We start from the raw sequence: 19,624 nt of genomic DNA on the forward strand, positions 1-19,624 counted from the left end.
TTCATACTAAACTATGTTGTCCTTACTATACTATGTTGTCTAAAAATGGACAATTGTTTTGAAAAAAAATGTTTGGTCCAAAATTTTACAAAAACGTCATACTATACTATGTAGTACGTCATACTACACTATGTCGTCCAAAATGTGAACATTTTTTGAAAAAGAAAATTTGGTCCAAAATTTGACAAAAACGACATACTATACCAGGGGTCTGCAACCTGCGGCTCTTCAGCCACTCTGCAGTGGCTCCTTGTAGCTTTAGAGATCAAGGCGACAAATAACAGTGTTTTAATATCTTGTGCAACATCCAATGTCGACGTAAAATGCAATATTCAGTACATGTTTGGATGTGTCCTGTCCATCTTTGGATCCACATACCGTTTTTCTTGAGCACGAACAACATACAATCCAAATATTTGCTTCATTTATTTCAAAGTGGGTTCATTTTAATTTCTTTAATTTGCCACAAACAATGAAACAATGGAAGAACCAGGTCTATGGGGTGTAGAGGTTGGATATAAACTGAACATGTTGTAGTTCTTAAATGTCATAAATGAAAGAGACTATTACTATTGTATATAGTTTGTCTGTATAAAAACCTTTATATGTGTTATTATCTTCATCTTGTGGGTTTTTTTGCGGCTCCAAATTAATTTTTGGGTGGAGACGACAAAAATGGCTCTTTTCATCCTAAAGGTTGCAGACCCCTGTACTATACTATGTCGTCCAAAATTTGACTTTTTTTTTGGATATACTTTGGACATAGTATAGTATGTCGTTTTTGTCAAATTTTGGACCAAATTTTTTTTTCAAAAAAAAGGGGCATATTTTGGACGACATAGTATAGTATAACGTACTACATAGTATAGTATGACGTTTTTGTCAAGTTTTGGACCAAAAAAACATCTTTCAAAAAAATGATCAGATTTTGGACGACAGTATAGTATGTAGTTTTTGTCAAATTTTGGACCAAATTTTTTTTTTCCAAATAAATGGTCAAATATTGCGTGAAATACAATAATATGCCGTGTTTGTCAAATTTCGGATGACTTGAGGTTTTTGTCAAATTTTGGACCAAAAAACTTTTCCAAAAAAAATATCAATTTTGGGACGGCATAGTATGTTGTTTTTGTCAAATTTTGGACCAACATATTTTTTCAAAATAAAAGATCAAATCTTGCGTGAAATACAATGATATGCCGTGTTATTCAAATTTCGGACGACGTATGACGTTTTTGTCAAGTTTTGGACCAAAAAAATGTTTTCAAAAAAATTGTCACATTTTGGACGACATAGTACAGTATGTCGTTTTTGTCAAATTTTGGACCAAATTTTTTATCAAAATTGTTTTCATATTTTGCACAACATATATATATGTATAGTATGACGTACTACATAGTATAGTATGACGTTTTTGTGAAGTTCTGGACCAAATTAACGTCTTTCAAAAAAATGGTCAAATTTTGGACCAAATTTTTATCAATTTTTTTTTCATATTTTCACAACCTATATATATGTATATTATGACGTACTACATAGTATAGTATGATGTTTTTGTCAAGTTTTGGACCAAAAAAATGTTTTTCAAAAAAATTGTCAGATTTTGGACGACATAGTATAGTATGACGTACTACATAGTATAGTATGTCGTTTTTGTCAAATTTTGGACCAATTTTTTTTTCAAAAATTGGTCACATTTTGGACGACATAGTGTAGTATGACGTACTACATAGTATAGTTTGACGTTTTTGTCAAGTTTTGGACCAAAAAAAATTTTCAAAAAAATTGTCAGATTTTGGACGACATAGTATAGTATGTCGTTTTTGTCAAATTTTGGACCAAATTTTTTATCAAAATTGTTTTCATATTTTGCAAAACATATATATATGTATAGTATGACGTACTACATAGTAGAGTATGATGTTTTTGTCAAGTTTTGGACCAAAAAAATGTTTTTCAAAAAAATTGTCAGATTTTGGACGACATAGTATAGTATGTCGTTTTTGTCAAATTTTGGACCAAATTTTTTATCAAAATTGTTTTCATATTTTGCACAACATATATATATATATGTATAGTATGACGTACTACATAGTATAGTATGTCGTTTTTGTCAAATTTTGGACCAAATTGTTTTTTTCAAAAAATTGTCACATTTTGGACGACATAGTGTAGTATGACATACTCCATAGTATAGTATGATGTTTTTGTCAAGTTTTGGACCAAAAAAATGTTTTTCAAAAGAATTGTCAGATTTTGGACGACATAGTATAGTATGTCGTTTTTGTCAAATTTTGGACCAAATTCTTTTTTTCAAAAAATGGTCACATTTTGGACGACATAGTATAGTATGACGTTTTTGTCAAGTTTTGGACCAAAATAACGTCTTTCAAAAAAATGGTCAGATTTTGGATGACATAGTGTAGTATGTCGTTTTTGTCAAATTTTGGACAAAATTTTTTATCAAATTTTTTTTTCATATTTTCACAACCTATATATATGTATAGTATGACGTACTACATAGTATAGTATGATGTTTTTGTCAAGTTTTGGACCAAAAAAATGTTTTTCAAAAAAATTGTCAGATTTTGGACGACATAGTATAATATGTCGTTTTTGTCAAATTTTGGACCAAATTTTTTATCAAAATTGTTTTCATATTTTGCACAACATATATATATGTATAGTATGACGTACTACATAGTATAGTATGATGTTTTTGTCAAGTTTTGGACCAAAAAAAAGTTTTTCAAAAAAATTGTCAGATTTTGGACGACATAGTATAGTATGTCGTTTTTGTCAAATTTTGGACCAAACTTTTTTTTTCAAAAAATTGTCACCGTTTGGACGACATAGTGTAGTATGACATACTACATAGTATAGTATGACGTTTTTGTCAAGTTCTGGACCAAAAAAATGTTTTTCAAAAGAATTGTCAGATTTTGGATGACATAGTATAGTATGTTGTTTTTGTCAAATTTTGTACCAAATTCTTTTTTTCAAAAAATGGTCACATTTTGGATGACATAGTGTAGTATGACGTACTACATAGTATAGTATGACGTTTTTGTCAATTTTTGTACCAAAATAACGTCTTTCAAAAAAATGGTCAGATTTTGGATGACATAGTATAGTATGTCGTTTTTGTCAAATTTTGGACCAAATTTTTTATCAACATTTTTTTCATATTTTCACAACCTATATATATGTATAGTATGACGTACTACATAGTATAGTATGATGTTTTTGTCAAGTTTTGGACCAAAAAAAAGTTTTTCAAAAAAGTTGTCAGATTTTGGACGACATAGTATATATAGTATGTCGTTTTTGTCAAATTTTGGACCAAATTTTTTTTTCAAAAAATGGTCACATTTTGGACGACATAGTGTAGTATGACGTACTACATAGTATAGTATGACGTTTTTGTCAAGTTTTGGACCAAAATAACGTCTTTTTAAAAAATGGTCAGATTTTGGATGACATAGTATAGTATGTCGTTTTTGTCAAATTTTGGACCAAATTTTTTATCAAAATTGTTTTCATATTTTGCACAACATATATATATGTATAGTATGACGTACTACATAGTATAGTATGATGTTTTTGTCAAGTTTTGGACCAAAAAAAAGTTTTTCAAAAAAATTGTCAGATTTTGGACGACATAGTATAGTATGTCGTTTTTGTCAAATTTTGGACCAAATTTTTTTTTCAAAAAATTGTCACACTTTGGACGACATAGTGTAGTATGACATACTACATAGTATAGTATGACGTTTTTGTCAAATTTTGGACCAAAACATTTTTTTTCAAAAGAATTGTCAGATTTTGGATGACATAGTATAGTATGTTGTTTTTGTCAAATTTTGGACCAAATCTTTTTGGTCAAAAAATGGTCACATTTTGGACAACATAGTGTCCAAAATACTATACTACAAAGTATAGTATGACGTTTTTGTCAAGTTTTGGACCAAACAAATGTTTTTCAAAAAAATTGTCAGATTTTGGACGACATAGTATAGTATGTCGTTTTTGTCAAATTTTGGACCAATCTTTTTTTTCAAAAAATGGTCACATTTTGCACAACATAGTGTAGTATGACGTACTACATAGTATAGTATGACGTTTTTGTCAAGTTTTGGACCAAAAAAATTTTTCAAAAAAATTGTCAGATTTTGGACGACATAGTATAGTATGTCGTTTTTGTCAAATTTTGGACAAAATTTTTTATCAAAATTGTTTTCATATTTTGCACAACATATATATATGTATAGTTTGACGTACTGCATAGTATAGTATGATGTTTTTGTCAAGTTTTGGACCAAAAAAACATCTTTCAAAAAAATGGTCAGATTTTGGACGACATAGTATAGTATGTCGTTTTTGTCAAATTTTGGACCAATCTTTTTTTTCAAAAAATGGTCACATTTTGGACGACATAGTGTAGTATGACGTACTACATAGTATAGTATGATGTTTTTGTCAAGTTTTGGGCCAAAAAAATGTTTTTCAAAAAAATTGTCAGATTTGTCGTTTTTGTCAAATTTTGGACCAAACTTTTTTTTTCAAAAAATTGTCACATTTTGGACGACATAGTGTAGTATGACATACTACATAGTATAGTATGACGTTTTTGTCAAGTTTTGGACCAAAAAAATGTTTTTCAAAAGAATTGTCAGATTTTGGATGACATAGTATAGTATGTTGTTTTTGTCAAATTTTGGACCAAATTCTTTTTTTCAAAAAATGGTCACATTTTGGACGACATAGTGTAGTATGACATACTACATAGTATAGTATGACGTTTTTGTCAAGTTTTGGACCAAAATAACGTCTTTCAAAAAAATGGTCAGATTTTGGATGACATAGTATAGTATGTCGTTTTTGTCAAATTTTAGAACAAATTTTTTATCAAATTTTTTTTCATATTTTCACAACCTACATATATATGTATAGTATGACATACTACATAGTATAGTATGATCTTTTTGTCAAGTTTTGGACCAAAAGAATGTTTTTCAAAAAAATTGTCCGATTTTGGACTACATAGTATAGTATGTCGTTTTTGTCAAATTTTGGACCAAATTTTTTATCAAACTTTTTTTTCATATTTTCACAACCTACATATATATGTATAGTATGACGTACTACATACTATAGTATGATGTTTTTGTCAAGTTGTGGACCAAAAAAATGTTTTTCAAAAAAAGTTGTCAGATTTTGGACGACATAGTATAGTATGTCGTTTTTGTCAAATTTTGGACCAAATTTCTTTTTCAAAAAATTGTCATATTTTGGACGACATAGTGTAGTATGACATACTACATAGTATAGTATGACGTTTTTGTCAAGTTTTGGACCAAAAAAATGTTTTTCAAAAGAATTGTCAGATTTTGGATGACATAGTATAGTATGTTGTTTTTGTCAAATTTTGGACCAAATTCTTTTTTCAAAAAATGGTCACATTTTGGACGACATAGTGTAGTATGACGTACTACATGGTATAATATGACGTTTTTGTCAAGTTTTGGACCAAAATAACGTCTTTCAAAAAAATGGTCAGATTTTGGACGACATAGTATAGTATGTCGTTTTTGTCAAATTTTGGACCAATTTTTTATCAAAATTGTTTTCATATTTTCACAACCTATATATATGTATAGTATGACGTACTACATAGTATAGTATGATGTTTTTGTCAAGTTTTGGACCAAAAAAATGTTTTTCAAAAAAATTGTCAGATTTTGGACGACATAGTATAGTATGTCGTTTTTGTCAAATTTTGGACCAATTTTATTTTCAAAAAATGGTCACATTTTGGACGACATAGTGTAGCATGACGTACTACATACTATAGTATGATGTTTTTGTCAAGTTTTGGACCAACAAATTTTTTCAAAAAAATTGTCAGATTTTGGACGACATAGTATAGTATGTCGTTTTTGTCAAATTTTGGACCAATCTTTTTTTTCAAAAAATGGTCACATTTTGGACGACATAGTGTAGTATGACGTACTACATAGTATAGTATGACGTTTTTGTCAAGTTTTGGACCAAAAAAAATTTTCAAAAAAATTGTCAGATTTTGGACGACATAGTGTCGTTTTTGTCAAATTTTGGACCAATCTTTTTTTTCCAAAAATGGTCACATTTTGGACGACATAGTGTAGTATGACGTACTACATAGTATAGTTTGACGTTTTTGTCAAGTTTTGGACCAAAAAAATTTTCCCAAAAAATTGTCACATTTTGGACGACATAGTATAGTATGATGTTTTTGTCAAGTTTTGGACCAAAAAAATGTTTTTCAAAAAAATTGTCAGATTTTGGACAACATAGTGTAGTATGACATACTACATAGTATAGTATGATGTTTTTGTCAAGTTTTGGACCAAAAAAATGTTTTTCAAAAAAATTGTCAGATTTTGGACAACATAGTGTAGTATGACATACTACATAGTATAGTATGATGTTTTTGTCAAATTTTGGACCAAATTTTTTATCAAAATTGTTTTCATATTTTGCACAACATATATATATATATGTATAGTATGACGTACTACATAGTATAGTATGTCGTTTTTGTCAAATTTTGGACCAAATTGTTTTTTTCAAAAAATTGTCACATTTTGGACGACATAGTGTAGTATGACATACTACATAGTATAGTATGATGTTTTTGTCAAGTTTTGGACCAAAAAAATGTTTTTCAAAAGAATTGTCAGATTTTGGACGACATAGTATAGTATGTCGTTTTTGTCAAATTTTGGACCAAATTCTTTTTTTCAAAAAATGGTCACATTTTTGACGACATAGTATAGTATGACGTTTTTGTCAAGTTTTGGACCAAAATAACGTCTTTCAAAAAAATGGTCAGATTTTGGATGACATAGTGTAGTATGTCGTTTTTGTCAAATTTTGGACAAAATTTTTTATCAATTTTTTTTTTCATATTTTCACAACCTATATATATGTATAGTATGACGTACTACATAGTATAGTATGATGTTTTTGTCAAGTTTTGGACCAAAAAAATGTTTTTCAAAAAAATTGTCAGATTTTGGACGACATAGTATAATATGTCGTTTTTGTCAAATTTTGGACCAAATTTTTTATCAAAATTGTTTTCATATTTTGCACAACATATATATATGTATAGTATGACGTACTACATAGTATAGTATGATGTTTTTGTCAAGTTTTGGACCAAAAAAAGTTTTTCAAAAAAATTGTCAGATTTTGGACGACATAGTATAGTATGTCGTTTTTGTCAAATTTTGGACCAAACTTTTTTTTTCAAAAAATTGTCACCGTTTGGACGACATAGTGTAGTATGACATACTACATAGTATAGTATGACGTTTTTGTCAAGTTCTGGACCAAAAAAATGTTTTTCAAAAGAATTGTCAGATTTTGGATGACATAGTATAGTATGTTGTTTTTGTCAAATTTTGTACCAAATTCTTTTTTTCAAAAAATGGTCACATTTTGGATGACATAGTGTAGTATGACGTACTACATAGTATAGTATGACGTTTTTGTCAATTTTTGTACCAAAATAACGTCTTTCAAAAAAATGGTCAGATTTTGGATGACATAGTATAGTATGTCGTTTTTGTCAAATTTTGGACCAAATTTTTTATCAACATTTTTTTCATATTTTCACAACCTATATATATGTATAGTATGACGTACTACATAGTATAGTATGATGTTTTTGTCAAGTTTTGGACCAAAAAAAAGTTTTTCAAAAAAGTTGTCAGATTTTGGACGACATAGTATATATAGTATGTCGTTTTTGTCAAATTTTGGACCAAATTTTTTTTTCAAAAAATGGTCACATTTTGGACGACATAGTGTAGTATGACGTACTACATAGTATAGTATGACGTTTTTGTCAAGTTTTGGACCAAAATAACGTCTTTTTAAAAAATGGTCAGATTTTGGATGACATAGTATAGTATGTCGTTTTTGTCAAATTTTGGACCAAATTTTTTATCAAAATTGTTTTCATATTTTGCACAACATATATATATGTATAGTATGACGTACTACATAGTATAGTATGATGTTTTTGTCAAGTTTTGGACCAAAAAAAAGTTTTTCAAAAAAATTGTCAGATTTTGGACGACATAGTATAGTATGTCGTTTTTGTCAAATTTTGGACCAAATTTTTTTTTCAAAAAATTGTCACACTTTGGACGACATAGTGTAGTATGACATACTACATAGTATAGTATGACGTTTTTGTCAAATTTTGGACCAAAACATTTTTTTTCAAAAGAATTGTCAGATTTTGGATGACATAGTATAGTATGTTGTTTTTGTCAAATTTTGGACCAAATCTTTTTGGTCAAAAAATGGTCACATTTTGGACAACATAGTGTCCAAAATACTATACTACAAAGTATAGTATGACGTTTTTGTCAAGTTTTGGACCAAACAAATGTTTTTCAAAAAAATTGTCAGATTTTGGACGACATAGTATAGTATGTCGTTTTTGTCAAATTTTGGACCAATCTTTTTTTTCAAAAAATGGTCACATTTTGCACAACATAGTGTAGTATGACGTACTACATAGTATAGTATGACGTTTTTGTCAAGTTTTGGACCAAAACATTTTTTCAAAATAATTGTCAGATTTTGGACGACATAGTATAGTATGTCGTTTTTGTCAAATTTTGGACAAAATTTTTTATCAAAATTGTTTTCATATTTTGCACAACATATATATATGTATAGTTTGACGTACTGCATAGTATAGTATGATGTTTTTGTCAAGTTTTGGACCAAAAAAACATCTTTCAAAAAAATGGTCAGATTTTGGACGACATAGTATAGTATGTCGTTTTTGTCAAATTTTGGACCAATCTTTTTTTTCAAAAAATGGTCACATTTTGGACGACATAGTGTAGTATGACGTACTACATAGTATAGTATGATGTTTTTGTCAAGTTTTGGGCCAAAAAAATGTTTTTCAAAAAAATTGTCAGATTTTGGACGACATAGTATAGTCTGTCGTTTTTGTCAAATTTTGGACCAAACTTTTTTTTTCAAAAAATTGTCACATTTTGGACGACATAGTGTAGTATGACATACTACATAGTATAGTATGACGTTTTTGTCAAGTTTTGGACCAAAAAAATGTTTTTCAAAAGAATTGTCAGATTTTGGATGACATAGTATAGTATGTTGTTTTTGTCAAATTTTGGACCAAATTCTTTTTTTCAAAAAATGGTCACATTTTGGACGACATAGTGTAGTATGACATACTACATAGTATAGTATGACGTTTTTGTCAAGTTTTGGACCAAAATAACGTCTTTCAAAAAAATGGTCAGATTTTGGATGACATAGTATAGTATGTCGTTTTTGTCAAATTTTAGAACAAATTTTTTATCAAATTTTTTTTCATATTTTCACAACCTACATATATATGTATAGTATGACATACTACATAGTATAGTATGATCTTTTTGTCAAGTTTTGGACCAAAAGAATGTTTTTCAAAAAAATTGTCCGATTTTGGACTACATAGTATAGTATGTCGTTTTTGTCAAATTTTGGACCAAATTTTTTATCAAACTTTTTTTTCATATTTTCACAACCTACATATATATGTATAGTATGACGTACTACATAGTATAGTATGATGTTTTTGTCAAGTTGTGGACCAAAAAAATGTTTTTCAAAAAAAGTTGTCAGATTTTGGACGACATAGTATAGTATGTCGTTTTTGTCAAATTTTGGACCAAATTTCTTTTTCAAAAAATTGTCATATTTTGGACGACATAGTGTAGTATGACATACTACATAGTATAGTATGACGTTTTTGTCAAGTTTTGGACCAAAAAAATATTTTTCAAAAGAATTGTCAGATTTTGGATGACATAGTATAGTATGTTGTTTTTGTCAAATTTTGGACCAAATTCTTTTTTCAAAAAATGGTCACATTTTGGACGACATAGTGTAGTATGACGTACTACATGGTATAATATGACGTTTTTGTCAAGTTTTGGACCAAAATAACGTCTTTCAAAAAAATGGTCAGATTTTGGACGACATAGTATAGTATGTCGTTTTTGTCAAATTTTGGACCAATTTTTTATCAAAATTGTTTTCATATTTTCACAACCTATATATATGTATAGTATGACGTACTACATAGTATAGTATGATGTTTTTGTCAAGTTTTGGACCAAAAAAATGTTTTTCAAAAAAATTGTCAGATTTTGGACGACATAGTATAGTATGTCGTTTTTGTCAAATTTTGGACCAATTTTATTTTCAAAAAATGGTCACATTTTGGACGACATAGTGTAGCATGACGTACTACATACTATAGTATGATGTTTTTGTCAAGTTTTGGACCAACAAATTTTTTCAAAAAAATTGTCAGATTTTGGACGACATAGTATAGTATGTCGTTTTTGTCAAATTTTGGACCAATCTTTTTTTTCAAAAAATGGTCACATTTTGGACGACATAGTGTAGTATGACGTACTACATAGTATAGTATGACGTTTTTGTCAAGTTTTGGACCAAAAAAAATTTTCAAAAAAATTGTCAGATTTTGGACGACATAGTGTCGTTTTTGTCAAATTTTGGACCAATCTTTTTTTTCCAAAAATGGTCACATTTTGGACGACATAGTGTAGTATGACGTACTACATAGTATAGTTTGACGTTTTTGTCAAGTTTTGGACCAAAAAAATTTTCCCAAAAAATTGTCACATTTTGGACGACATAGTATAGTATGATGTTTTTGTCAAGTTTTGGACCAAAAAAATGTTTTTCAAAAAAATTGTCAGATTTTGGACAACATAGTATAGTATGTCGTTTTTGTCAAATTTTGGACCAAATTTTTTATCAAAATTGTTTTCATATTTTGCACAACATATATATATATATGTATAGTATGACGTACTACATAGTATAGTATGTCGTTTTTGTCAAATTTTGGACCAAATTGTTTTTTTCAAAAAATTGTCACATTTTGGACGACATAGTGTAGTATGACATACTACATAGTATAGTATGATGTTTTTGTCAAGTTTTGGACCAAAAAAATGTTTTTCAAAAGAATTGTCAGATTTTGGACGACATAGTATAGTATGTCGTTTTTGTCAAATTTTGGACCAAATTCTTTTTTTCAAAAAATGGTCACATTTTTGACGACATAGTATAGTATGACGTTTTTGTCAAGTTTTGGACCAAAATAACGTCTTTCAAAAAAATGGTCAGATTTTGGATGACATAGTGTAGTATGTCGTTTTTGTCAAATTTTGGACAAAATTTTTTATCAATTTTTTTTTTCATATTTTCACAACCTATATATATGTATAGTATGACGTACTACATAGTATAGTATGATGTTTTTGTCAAGTTTTGGACCAAAAAAATGTTTTTCAAAAAAATTGTCAGATTTTGGACGACATAGTATAATATGTCGTTTTTGTCAAATTTTGGACCAAATTTTTTATCAAAATTGTTTTCATATTTTGCACAACATATATATATGTATAGTATGACGTACTACATAGTATAGTATGATGTTTTTGTCAAGTTTTGGACCAAAAAAAAGTTTTTCAAAAAAATTGTCAGATTTTGGACGACATAGTATAGTATGTTGTTTTTGTCAAATTTTGGACCAAATTCTTTTTTTCAAAAAATGGTCACATTTTGGATGACATAGTGTAGTATGACGTACTACATAGTATAGTATGACGTTTTTGTCAATTTTTGTACCAAAATAACGTCTTTCAAAAAAATGGTCAGATTTTGGATGACATAGTATAGTATGTTGTTTTTGTCAAATTTTGGACCAAATTTTTTATCAACATTTTTTTCATATTTTCACAACCTATATATATGTATAGTATGACGCACTACATAGTATAGTATGATGTTTTTGTCAAGTTTTGGACCAAAAAAAAGTTTTTAAAAAAAATTGTCAGATTTTGGACGACATAGTATATATAGTATGTCGTTTTTGTCAAATTTTGGACCAAATTTTTTTTTTCAAAAAATGGTCACATTTTGGACGACATAGTGTAGTATGACGTACTACATAGTATAGTATGACGTTTTTGTCAAGTTTTGGACCAAAATAACGTCTTTTTAAAAAATGGTCAGATTTTGGACGACATAGTATAGTATGTCGTTTTTGTCAAATTTTGGACCAATTTTTTTTTCAAAAAATTGTCATATTTTGGACGACATAGTGTAGTATGACGTACTACATAGTATAGTATGACGTTTTTGTCAAGTTTTGGACCAAAATAACGTCTTTCAAAAAAGTGGTCAGATTTTGGACGACATAGTATATAGTATGTCGTTTTTGTCAAATTTTGGACCAATTTTTTATCAAAATTGTTGTCCAAATGCTTTATCAAAATTTTTTTCATATTTTGCACAACATATATATATGTATAGTATGATGTACTACATAGTATACTATGATGTTTTTGTCAAGTTTTGGACCAAAAAAATGTTTTTCAAAAGAATTGTCAGATTTTGGACGACATAGTATAGTATGTCGTTTTTGTCAAATTTTGGACCAATTTTTTTCTTCAAAAAATGTTCACATTTTGGACGACATAGTGTAGTATGACGCACTACATAGTGTAGTATGACGCACTACATAGTATAGTATGACGTTTTTGTCAAGTTTTGGACCAAAATAACGTCTTTCAAAAAAATGGTCAGATTTTGGACGACATAGTATAGTATGTCGTTTTTGTCAAATTTTGGACCAATTTTTTATCAAAATTGTTTTCATATTTTCACAACCTATATATATGTATAGTATGACGTACTACATAGTATAGTATGATGTTTTTGTCAAGTTTTGGACCAAAAAAATGTTTTTCAAAAAAATTGTCAGATTTTGGACGACATAGTATAGTATGTCGTTTTTGTCAAATTTTGGACCAAATTTTTTATCAAAATTGTTTTCATATTTTGCACAACATATATATATATGTATAGTATGACGTACTACATAGTATAGTATGTCGTTTTTGTCAAATTTTGGACCAAATTGTTTTTTTCAAAAAATTGTCACATTTTGGACGACATAGTGTAGTATGACATACTACATAGTATAGTATGATGTTTTTGTCAAGTTTTGGACCAAAAAAATGTTTTTCAAAAGAATTGTCAGATTTTGGACGACATAGTATAGTATGTCGTTTTTGTCAAATTTTGGACCAAATTCTTTTTTTCAAAAAATGGTCACATTTTGGACGACATAGTATAGTATGACGCTTTTGTCAAGTTTTGGACCAAAATAACGTCTTTCAAAAAAATGGTCAGATTTTGGATGACATAGTGTAGTATGTCGTTTTTGTCAAATTTTGGACAAAATTTTTTATCAAATTTTTTTTTCATATTTTCACAACCTATATATATGTATAGTATGACGTACTACATAGTATAGTATGATGTTTTTGTCAAGTTTTGGACCAAAAAAATGTTTTTCAAAAAAATTGTCAGATTTTGGACGACATAGTATAATATGTCGTTTTTGTCAAATTTTGGACCAAATTTTTTATCAAAATTGTTTTCATATTTTGCACAACATATATATATGTATAGTATGACGTACTACATAGTATAGTATGATGTTTTTGTCAAGTTTTGGACCAAAAAAAAGTTTTTCAAAAAAATTGTCAGATTTTGGACTACATAGTATAGTATGTCGTTTTTGTCAAATTTTGGACCAAACTTTTTTTTTCAAAAAATTGTCACCGTTTGGACGACATAGTGTAGTATGACATACTACATAGTATAGTATGACGTTTTTGTCAAGTTTTGGACCAAAAAAATGTTTTTCAAAAGAATTGTCAGATTTTGGATGACATAGTATAGTATGTTGTTTTTGTCAAATTTTGGACCAAATTCTTTTTTTCAAAAAATGGTCACATTTTGGATGACATAGTGTAGTATGACGTACTACATAGTATAGTATGACGTTTTTGTCAATTTTTGTACCAAAATAACGTCTTTCAAAAAAATGGTCAGATTTTGGATGACATAGTATAGTATGTCGTTTTTGTCAAATTTTGGACCAAATTTTTTTTTTCAAAAAATGGTCACATTTTGGACGACATAGTGTAGTATGACGTACTACATAGTATAGTATGACGTTTTTGTCAAATTTTGGACCAAATTTTTTATCAACATTTTTTTCATATTTTCACAACCTATATATATGTATAGTATGACGTACTACATAGTATAGTATGATGTTTTTGTCAAGTTTTGGACCAAAAAAAAGTTTTTCAAAAAAATTGTCAGATTTTGGACGACATAGTATAGTATGTCGTTTTTGTCAAATTTTGGACCAAATTTTTTTTTCAAAAAATTGTCACATTTTGGACGACATAGTGTAGTATGACATACTACATAGTATAGTATGACGTTTTTGTCAAATTTTGGACCAAAAAATCTTTTTTTCAAAAGAATTGTCAGATTTTGGATGACATAGTATAGTATGTTGTTTTTGTCAAATTTTGGACCAAAAAAATGTTTTTCAAAAGAATTGTCAGATTTTGGACGACATAGTATATAGTATGTCGTTTTTGTCAAATTTTGGACCAATTCTTTTTTCAAAAAATGGTCACATTTTGGACGACATAGTGTAGTATGACGTACTACATAGTATAGTATGACGTTTTAGTCAAGTTTTGGACCAAAAAAACGTCTTTCAAAAAAATGGTCAGATTTTGGACGACATAGTATAATAGTATGTCGTTTTTGTCAAATTTTGGACCAATTTTTTTTTCCCAAATAAATGGTCAAATATTGTGTGAAATACAATAATATGCCGTGTTTGTCAAATTTCGGATGACTTATGAGGTTTTTGTCAAATTTTGGACCAAAAAACTTTTCCAAAAAAATTATCAATTTTGGGACGACATAGTATATAGTATGTCATTTTTGTCAAATTTTGGAACAATTGTTTTTCTCAAATAAATGGTAAAATATTGTGTGAAATACAATAATATGCCGTGTTTGTCAAATTTCGGATGACTTATGAGGTTTTTGTCAAATTTTGGACCAAAAAACTTTTCCAAAAAAATTATCAGATTTTGGACGACATAGTATAGTATGTTGTTTTTGTCAAATTTTGGAACAATTGTTTTTCTCAAATAAATGGTAAAATCTTGCGTGAAATACAATAATATGCTGTGTCAAATTTTGGATGACGTATGACGTTTTTGTACATACTATACTATGTCGTCCAAAATTTGACAAAAACGTCATACTATACTATGTCGTCCAAAAAATTACAAATTTCTGAAAAAAATGTTTTGGTCCAAAATTGGACAAAGACGTCATACAATACTATGTCATCCAAAATGTACAAATTTTTTTGAAAAAAATTTTTTGTCCAAAATTTGTCAAAAACCTCATACTATACTATGTCGTCCAAAAATGTAAACATTTTTTGAAAAAAAAAATTTTGTCCAAAATTTGTCAAATTTGCGTGCACAACAAATCAATCCATCCATCCATCATGTATGTGGTTTCTTTACAGGTTTGCATGTCCAGCAGATGGCAGCATTACGCTGACATAGTGTAGTATGACATACTACATAGTATAGTATGACGTTTTTGTCAAGTTTTGGACCAAAAAAATTTTTTCAAAAGAATTGTCAGATTTTGGACGACATAGTATAGTATGTTGTTTTTGTCAAATTTTGGACCAATTTTTTTTTTCAAAAAATGGTCACATTTTGGACAACATAGTGTCCAAAATACTATACTACAAAGTATAGTATGACGTTTTTGTCAAGTTTTGGACCAAACAAATTTTTATTCACAAAAATTGTGTGCACAATAAATCAATCCATCCATCCATCATGTATGTGGTTTCTTTACAGGTTTGCATGTCCAGCAGATGGCAGCATTACGCTGACAGTCTGTGTATTTGACCAGTAGTAAAAGTCTTTACGTTTATGACATTTATTGTACTTAAGTATCAAACGTTATTCTTTTCTGATACAATGTTTTAGTGGCTCCACTTTATGCAAGTATAGGCGATAAAACATGCGATGTTTACACCTCCCGACCAAATGACGACAGTGCGTACATTTCACTGTGAATGTTGGCACCCCGCCAGGCAGAGTACTTCACAGCTCCACCGTAGCTCCCCCTTGTCCCTGTGAAATACGAGACTGCAGGCGAGGGAGGAAGAGCGGAGCACAGCGGAGCAAAGTGTTTTACACAAACTTCCAGCCTGAGAAGATTTTGACATGACGCCATGGTCACGATGGACTTATTTGTTCGTCTCGGGCTTTAGGAAACGGTGCAATGTTAGTTTCTTGTTTCTGTTTGTATACAAATGCTGTTAAAATAAAGGTCTGATTGATCCTTATTGATGCTCTTTGGGTAACACTGGTTATAGTTTGTGTTTTCGACGATGAAGCGCCTCCACATCCACAGGAGACTTGGTCGTGTAACAAAGAGACAGACGACACAGACCAACATCAGAAATATACAGATATTTATTTACAAATACGTTTGCATTTGCATAGACGTTTTAAAATTCAAAGGGTTTTTTTAAGATGTGAGAGCAGAGGCCTCAAACTCCAAACACAATTTAATATCAGCTCTCTGTTTTTTGTTATTTTTGATAAATTCAGTGTGTGTCGTCACAGACACACACATAATAAACACTTTTATCTGGAAATTCTGTGAATTTTGTGATATTACAACACAATTTTAAGCTTAAAAAAACCAGAGACCTGCGGGGTCATGTGAGTTTGAGACCCCTGCGTTGTAGTAAACAGATTTAGGGAAATATTATTGTATGTATGCAGCATAATTTAGCACAAGGAGAATAAAGGGATAACAAAAAAAACCTTTTCACAATCAAAGCTGTTGTTTACAATTTTTTTTTTCATCTCATGTCATATAAATATACATAAATAAGATCTATTATTATTATTTCTCTAACAGTTGGAATCATGATCAATAAACTCATCTTCATCATCATCATCATCATCATCATCAATATTACAGTTTTCACCATCATATAAGACATTAAAAATATAGATTTTTTAGATGTTATTTTCGGAGGAAAAGTCTTTGCGTGAATAGTTGGTCCATTTTTCTTCCATCGCAATGTTTTTATATATATATATTAAAAAAATTATTAAGTCCTGGATGAAGATTATTAGGCGTTAGGGATTTTTATTACAAACAAACAAGTTTTGGTGACACGAGCTTCGGGCGCGTCACCTGATGACTTCATTATTGCTTCAGTGAATAAGTAGGAAAACAAACAAACAACAACAATTCTCTCGTCTTTAAAAAGTGGTTACAATCTTCTGAATCGGACGTGTGTGTAAATGAACATTCTGCGTTAAGTTAATCTGAGCAGGGCTGCATTTTATGATCATTCTTCATAATCGATTAATCTCAAACATTATTAAATGTATATACATCTGTCTACATGTTATAATCTAATTTATTTAAAGTTTGGATTATTTTGTTTTATTCTGTTTTTGTGATTAACATATTCATTTTCGCCTCATAAATGTTAGTGTTTTTTGTGTGAATGATATATCAAAACAAACGCTTTTACTTTGAAAGGGTCTGAAATATCATCCTGGATATGGATTATTGTATTATTTATACATAACTGGGTGCCCTTCCTCGGTTCTGGTCCAACATTCTCTCAGTGTTCACTTTGAATCATCAGTTAAGTTCTGTAAAGTTTTGTCGTCGGGTGTTAAAGAGGAGACGTTTCTTTTAAAAAGGATCCACCAGTCACTGTGAGAACGTCCCACTGAGCGGTCAGATGAGTCACGCATCGTCATCCTGCAGGGGTCGGCGGGGTCAAACACTCCAGAGGGTTCAAATGTACGCAGATTACAAAAAAAGGAGTAGAAGAAGAAGCAATTTTGTTGTTGAAAATAACAATAAAAACAAAAAAACCCTGTGAACGTTGACCCCGCGACCCTCACAGCAGGGAAGTCCGACAGGCCTGGCTTCATGCCTCTGCGTCACTCCGCCTCCGTCACCATGACAACACATGATACTATACTTACTATACGTCTAACTCACACACACACACATGGTATAAGTATGTCTCCACAGATGCATTCACTGTCCGCTCTTCTGTACAAAGCGTCTTTTACAAAATATCTTCTTTTTTTTACATCTTTGTTAAAATCATTAACGACAAAACAAAACAAAAAATAAAAGGACACTTGCAAAAATATATCTCCACACACATTTTAGAATTCTGCTTTACATGACGTCGTTGTTGTTGTTGGGTTGTATTTGGTGATGACACAATAATCTACGTCCGCTAAATCTACGATATCTTGAGGAAAATGCTTCACGTTTCTCCCCGGCAGCCATGTTTTCAGTGAGAGTGAACCTCTGAGTCTCAATCTGGTTCAGAACCGGATTATGTCTCCTTACTTCATACAACATCCTTGATCTAAACTCTTTAACAGTTCACTGGATTAATAACTTAACAGCATGTTCTAATATGTGAAGCTTAAACGCAGAGGAAAGAACCGTACGAGCAAACACGATGGAAATGAGTTGTGTAGCAGCGAAGCAGAGACTCAGCAAAGACTTGGCAAAGACTCAGAAAAGACTCAGAAAAGACTCAACAGAGACTAAGCAAAGAATCAACAAAGACTCAACAAAGACTCGACAAGGACTCGGCAAAGAGTCAACAAAGACTCAGCAAAGATTCAGCAAAGACTCTGCAAAGACTCAACAAAGACTCAGCAAAGACTCAGCAAAGACTCTGCAAAGACTCATCAAAGACTCAGCAAAGACTCAGCAAAGACTCTGCAAAGACTCAACAAAGACTCAACAAAGACTCAGCAAAGACTCAGCAAAGACTCAGCAAAGACTCAGCAAAGACTCAACAAAGACTCAGCAAAGACTCAACAAAGACTCGGCAAAGACTCAACAAAGACTCGGCAAAGACTCAACAAAGACTCTGCAAAGACTCAACAAAGACTCAGGACAAGGTGACAAGCTGAAGAAGCTTTAGCTGTGTTTTTTTTTTTTAGGTGATCTCTCTCTCTCTCTCTCTCTCCCGCTCTATCTCTGTCCTCACAGACACTTTTTCTTTGACTCTTTCCTCCGCCCCTTTTCTTCTCTATCCGTCTTCCACATTCACCCACCATCTATCACTTTCTTTTCCCTCTCTACTTCACTGAGGGATAGCCAGGACGGTGTTTGAGTGTGTGCGTGCGTGTCTTCTTGTATGGGTATGTGAGGACATTTTGGCTGGTCCACACATTCAGTCACACCTTAAAGGAGATTTTTTCACGGTTGAGACTTGGTTGAAGGCTTATGGTTAGGCATTTAGTTGTGATGGTTAAGGTAAGGCTAAGGGTCTATGAGCATCCTCACAACGAAACATGTGTGCGTGTGTCTCCAGTAAACTGTGAGGACCCATTTTTAGACTCAAACCTATCATTTTGAAGACATTTAGGCTGGTCCCCACAACTTCAAAGGGCTTTTTTAGGGTTAAGACCTGGTTTTGGGATTAGGATTAGGCACTTCGTCGTGATGGTTAAGTTTAGGGTAAGGGAATATGAGTCTATGATGTGTCCTCACTAAGATATAAAAACAGGTTTTTATG

The sequence above is a fragment of the Microchirus variegatus genome (assembly GCF_963457635.1).
Source record: "Microchirus variegatus genome assembly, chromosome: 8".
Classification (NCBI taxonomy): Eukaryota; Metazoa; Chordata; class Actinopteri; order Pleuronectiformes; family Soleidae; genus Microchirus; species Microchirus variegatus.